At 37.1% G+C, this 5,958-nt stretch overlaps 1 pseudogene; it reads right to left on the minus strand.

The window, feature by feature from the left end:
• Window positions 1-2,749: 2,749 nt before the first annotated feature.
• On the minus strand, window positions 2,750-3,229 carry LOC149203932 (pentatricopeptide repeat-containing protein At1g25360 pseudogene; annotated as a pseudogene).
• Window positions 3,230-5,958: the final 2,729 nt, after the last annotated feature.

Here is a 5,958-nt window from a genome sequence, read left to right on the forward strand (position 1 = left end):
GATCACACATTATCTCCTACCCAAAACATAGCTTTTACCATTATTTTTTCTCACTTCAAAACCCCCACGCAGAATCATCATACAAGGAACAACTGGGACAGGAAAATCTCATTTAATTAAATGTCTGCACCGTGCATTTATGGAAAACTCACCAACAAACAAAAACCCTTTGTTGTTACTTGCACCAACTGGCATTGCAACTTTCAACATAAATTCCCTCACAATCCACTCTGCCCTTCGTATCCCTATCCAATCAATGCATCCTCTTGAAGGACAGCCACTCCTACACTTGCAAGAGAAACTCCGTCATGTAGAATACATCCTCATTGATGAAATGAGCTTCATCGGTCCAAAAATGCTTTCTCACATTGATGATCATCTAAGAGAGGCATTCCCCCTTCATCGAAATGCACCATTCAGTAATCGCTCGATTATCCTTGTCGGAGATTTAGGCCAGCTACCACCTGTAAAATACATTCCTCTATACGTTGGGACATCACGTGGCACTGCACTTTGGCGCAGCTTTGACACATTCATAACACTTTCAACTATTTTTCACCAACAAGGAGCTAACCCGTCCCAGGTTGCTTTCTGGCAAATACTCACAAATCTCAGAAATGGAATATCTACTCTTGAAGATTGGCAACTCCTAATGTCAAGGACAAATTCCTCTCTTACGCATGAAGAGCAACGCACATTTGAAGAATCCATGCACCTATATGCAACGAACAACTCAGTTGTCTTGCATAATAAAAAAATTCTTAAAAAATTGAACATTCCAGTCACACTTTGCTCTGTAGAACAATAAAGGCAACAAATTTCTACTACAACAGAATATAAGCATTTTCCCACAAAAGTGCTCTTATGCAATGAACAAAAAGTTATGCTCACCAGCAACTTGTGGGTAAATGCAGGCCTTGTCAATGGCGCACTTGGGAAAGTCATTTCAATATTTTATTCAATTGACTCAAAGCCCCCAGAATTACCATCCTTCGTGGTCGTCGACTTCAACCAATACAAAGGAACACCATGGGACATTTCACACCCAACATATGTACCCATTTCTCCCATAACAAGGGGTACACACTGACAGATACCACTTCGAATGGCATGGACTTTAACGATACACAAGTCACAAGGAATGAAATTAGACAAAGAAACAGTAGACATTGGCACCAAAGAATGACAAGGGCTAACATTCGCTGCAATTTCAAGAGTGCGATCATTGGCAGACATTCAAATAAATCTAGCATTTACATTCTCACGCATCGCACACATGCACGAGAATCTATATCTTAAACGTCGACAGTAAGAGGAATCATTGCTCGCATCAAAATCTGTGCTGGAGAATACATTCTAGCCAATCGTACACCCTGTCTTCCAGATTTGCCCACATGGTAAACACCACTTACTACTTAACCAAATTTCACATACATTTGCCTGCTATTACATTTAACCTCATATTTTTTTATACTTATTTAAAAAATCATTTATTTTATTTCAAATCTTCAAACACTATGTTTTCAACAAAGAACGGCAAGGTCTAACATTCAGTGCAATTTCAAGGGTGGTTAAGTAGCAAGAGGAATCACTACTCGCATCAAAATTTGTACAAGAGAACTCACTCTAGCCAATCATACACCTTGTCTTCCATATTTACCCACATGGTAAACACCACTTGCTACTTAACCAAATTTCACATACAATTGCTTGCTATTACATTTAACCTCATGTTGTTTTATACTTATTTAAAAAATTGTTTATTTTACTTCATTTCTTAAAAAAATATGTTTTCAGCAAACATGTCCATTGTCACTTACTATTTTTTCTTTTTTAATGACCAACAGGTATGGATACAAGCTACTTACGCATGCTATATGAATATTGCCAAGAAATTTAGCAATTGGAACTTACCTTACAAGATATTCAAGCAAGGATCCTGCCCCGACAATCATTGCCTCTTTACCGTTTACATCCAACTATTGAATTGTTACGGAGGATAAGAAAAATAATAAAAAAACAATTCACATACATGAAAGGGACACACACAGGAAAATGTGGAATCAATTGTAGGAACAACTCTCATAGTTTGGCACCACAACAAACATTAATTGGTGTTGTCGATGCCATGCCCCATCATGTATATATGATTAGTTGCTCACTGTAAATTACATCTATAAGTCATAGAATACTTTTATTGTATATATGTTTAGATGTCATAGAATACTTTTATTGTATATATGTTTAGTTATTAACTGCCAAACACGTCTCTATGTATACACCATATGTAAAATTTCAAGAAGGACATTGCATAGCATGTACAATATTGTTCCCAATTTTATGATAATACTCATCAACATTTTAAATGATTCAAATTTCATTTGCTCATCGTTGTATATAAATACTTGGTAATGTTTTTACTTTTAATTATATCACTTAAAGACATTTCCGGTACGGCTTAATCAACCAAAACGCTCAATTAGGCCTCTGTTTTAGATAATAATATATTATTAATTTTCTGAGATAGATAATGCTAAAGCTCCTGTTGTTCTGGTTTGTTTCGGCCCATTAATATCTTCGCCCTTTTTTGGTCATTTGAAAAATTTTAGGAGCCAGACTGAGGCTTTCTAGCTTCACTATATTTCTATGCACGCTCATGCATGCTATACTTGCTATCAGTGTCACCAGTAATTCCCACATGAACATGATCCATCCTTGAAATGATGGAAACGGTTAGCATCCCTTAAAATTATTTCTCTCTCGGAAATCTTGGAGATGAATTTAGTGGCATTGTGGCAGTCACCATAGACTCAAGGTTTTTCGTGATCCTGATAGGGGTACCAGGGCTTGCGTTTATAAGGCCAAAAGCTATGGCTAGCTTTTCACTATGACTATGCAGCATGTCTTCCTTTGCCTCTTCCTCCACATCATGCAGTACAAAATTTGTGTCCAGGACATACCCTGCTTCCTCCATCTGCTTAGCCAAGTTGTTCAACACTGCATATATTTTCTCAGATTGAGGGTGTGACTTGTCTCCCACAATGAATGCATGGACTTTGTTTTTTACCTCAACCAGGTTGCAGCCTGGCATCTTTTTAATGCCTCGGTCTTTCATCAGTGTCCTCACCTTTGAAACATTATCCCACCTGCCATCTGCAGCATAAATATTTGACAAGGGTACATAATATCCATCTTTTTCAGGCTCCAGTTCAAAGAGGCAACCATGCATGCACAATTTTTCACTTTAGATGTGATACAGTAATCTCAATTCAAGTCTTCTTGATCTTGTAGTTTCTACCTAATGCACTCTTCCCCTACTTCCACAAAGTTTATTTCTTTTTATGCTTGTCCAGCTGGGTATTCATCCTAAGCATTTGTTTTCTTGTTGGTTTTATTTCTTTTTCATAATTGCACTTCCAATCTCTTCAAAATGTCTTCATCCTCCCCATCGCTTGTGCTAGAATTTGTTGATTGTTGTCACAAAGGCACTCACAACATCTAATTGAATAAAAAATTTGGTCTTGCTGATTTTCCTTTTCGCTTGATCCAAAGTATATAATTTGAGTATTAGCCCAGAATTCTTCTATCATATCATAATGTGAAAAGCAAGTATACCCATACAAGATCTCATGGAAGCAGTTATTCGGACTTTGTAAACACCTGAAGGACCAACCTAGGGGAGAGTAGTCCTAGGCTAGATTGTATTGTCTAAGAAAACAACCCTCTCTGAAAAACTCCACAAGGGAATATGTCTAAATTTCCCTAGGAATTCCTTGAATCTTGTGAACAAGAAGGCTTGAGGTCAACATCCAAATTGCAACCAAGTCCTGCATTCCCTGCTCCTAAACCCTGCATGACTACAAGTAGATAAAACACAAATGAATGTGATGGAGTCTGGGTTGATACGTGTTTGCTGCATTTTGGGAAAAAGACCAAGAGCATCTTCACTTTTCCCATGCATACCATATCCTGCTATCATTGTATTCCATGAAACAACACCTCTTGATGTTGGTAAATGTTCCCTAGTTGTCCTATTATCAGTTCTCTATTGCTAATTTGCTACACACAAACGAATATGATGGAGTCTGGGTTGATACGTGTTTGCTGCATTTTGGGGAAAAGACCAAGAGCATCTTCACTTTGCCCATGAATGTCATATCCTGCTATCATTGTATTCCATGAAACAATATCTCTTGATGTTGGTAATTGCTCCCTAGTTGTCCTATTATCAGTACTCTATTGCTAATTTGCTACTATTAACTGTCTGGCCAGTATAAGCCTTACAAACTGGCCTAGAAAAATCACAAACTTGAAATACATCATAATATTAACCATTTTTGTTATCATGCCCAAAGTGGGTAGTCCTTTTTCTTCCTACAACTGATGACACCATGGATGGGTTTTTTCTCCTGAAATGCTCATAATGTTGTTCCACAGAGTCTTCGTCCTTTGCTACTACTTCCTCTTGTCCAAAGGAACCAAAGAAGATTGTTGGTGAGGCACAAGGGACCTCAGATATACAAACCCGGGATGTTTCTCCAGCTCAAAATGTTGAACTCCCTCCTGGAATTGTTGTATTAAGTCTTCTTGATCTTGCAATTTCTACCTAATGCGCTCTTCCACTACTTCCATAAGGATTATTTTCTTTTTATGATTGTCCAACTGGGTATTCATCCTAAGCATTTTTTTTCTTGCTGGTTTTAGTTATTTTTCATAATTGTGCTTCCAATCCCTTCAAGATGTCTCCATTCTCCCCATCGCTTGTGCTAGAATTTGTTGATTGTTGTCACAAAGGCACTCACAAAATCTAATTGAATAAAAAATGTGATCTTGGTGATTTTCCTTTTTGCTTGATCCAAATTATATAATTTGAGTATTAGCCTAGAATTCTTCTATCATATCAGAATGTGAAAAACAAGTATACCCAGACAAGATCTCATGGAAGCAGCTATTCAGACTTTGTAAACACCTAAAGGACCAGCCCAAGGGAGAGTATTCCTAGGCTAGATTGTATTGTCTAAGAAAACATCCCTCTCTGAAAAAATCCACAAGGGAATATGCCTAAAGTTCCCTAGGAATTTCTTGAATCTTGTGAACAAGAAGACTTGAGGTTGACATCCAAATTGCAAGCAAGTTCTCTATTCCCTGCTCCTAAAGTTAAGCTTTCAGGTTCTCACAGCGAATCCCCACTAAAAATGTTCCAAATCCAACCTTCCAACTAGAACCAAACCTTCCAACTGGAAAAGAAAAGAGTAGAAATGTAAGTCTCTGATCTCTCCTACTAAACCAGAATTGAAACTTCCAGATGTCCATCAAAAGGTATAGAAAAATCCTACACGCTTTGCGCCATCCCATCACCTTATTGGCTATCACATCTATTGGTTGATTGAAATTTGAGTCCTCTCAAGGCATGAAGAAACAACCATTGTCATATTTTTTTTCATGCCTTGGTTCTTCAGAATCTAGACTCATCCAGAGGGAATTCGATAGGAAGTATCACCTAGTAATTCAAGGAATTTGGATAGGTTGTTCATAGAAATGTATTAATGAAATTGGGTGTGGTTTTAGTTCGTGTGAAATCCATTTTCAGAAATGAATTATGGTTCTATATGGCTATTTTGTTTAACATCCAATTCATAGTTTTTGGTTGCAGCTAGTTTCAGTCATATTTTGGTTGGAAAGATATTGAAAAATTACAATAATCAGTTTTTTTTGTTGATATTGAAAAATGCATTGTCTTTTTGAAACTGGAAAAAAAATTGAATTAAAAGTGCTTTGGAAAATAAAGCATGAAAGTTGTATGTAGTAATAATGGGGAAGCTCTCGAGAATGTTTCTTTTAATTACCAATTAGGGTTACCCATATGATGACGAGGTGGAATTGTAGTTGGCACTACAACTAAGAACTTTGTTCGTTGCCATGCCTGACCATCTTACATGGTCATGATTATCCATGCTT

Source organism: Pinus tabuliformis, chromosome 2_1 (assembly GCF_031772625.1).
Source record: "Pinus tabuliformis cultivar Carrire ecotype Pingquan chromosome 2_1, CPIR1, whole genome shotgun sequence".
Classification (NCBI taxonomy): Eukaryota; Viridiplantae; Streptophyta; class Pinopsida; order Pinales; family Pinaceae; genus Pinus; species Pinus tabuliformis.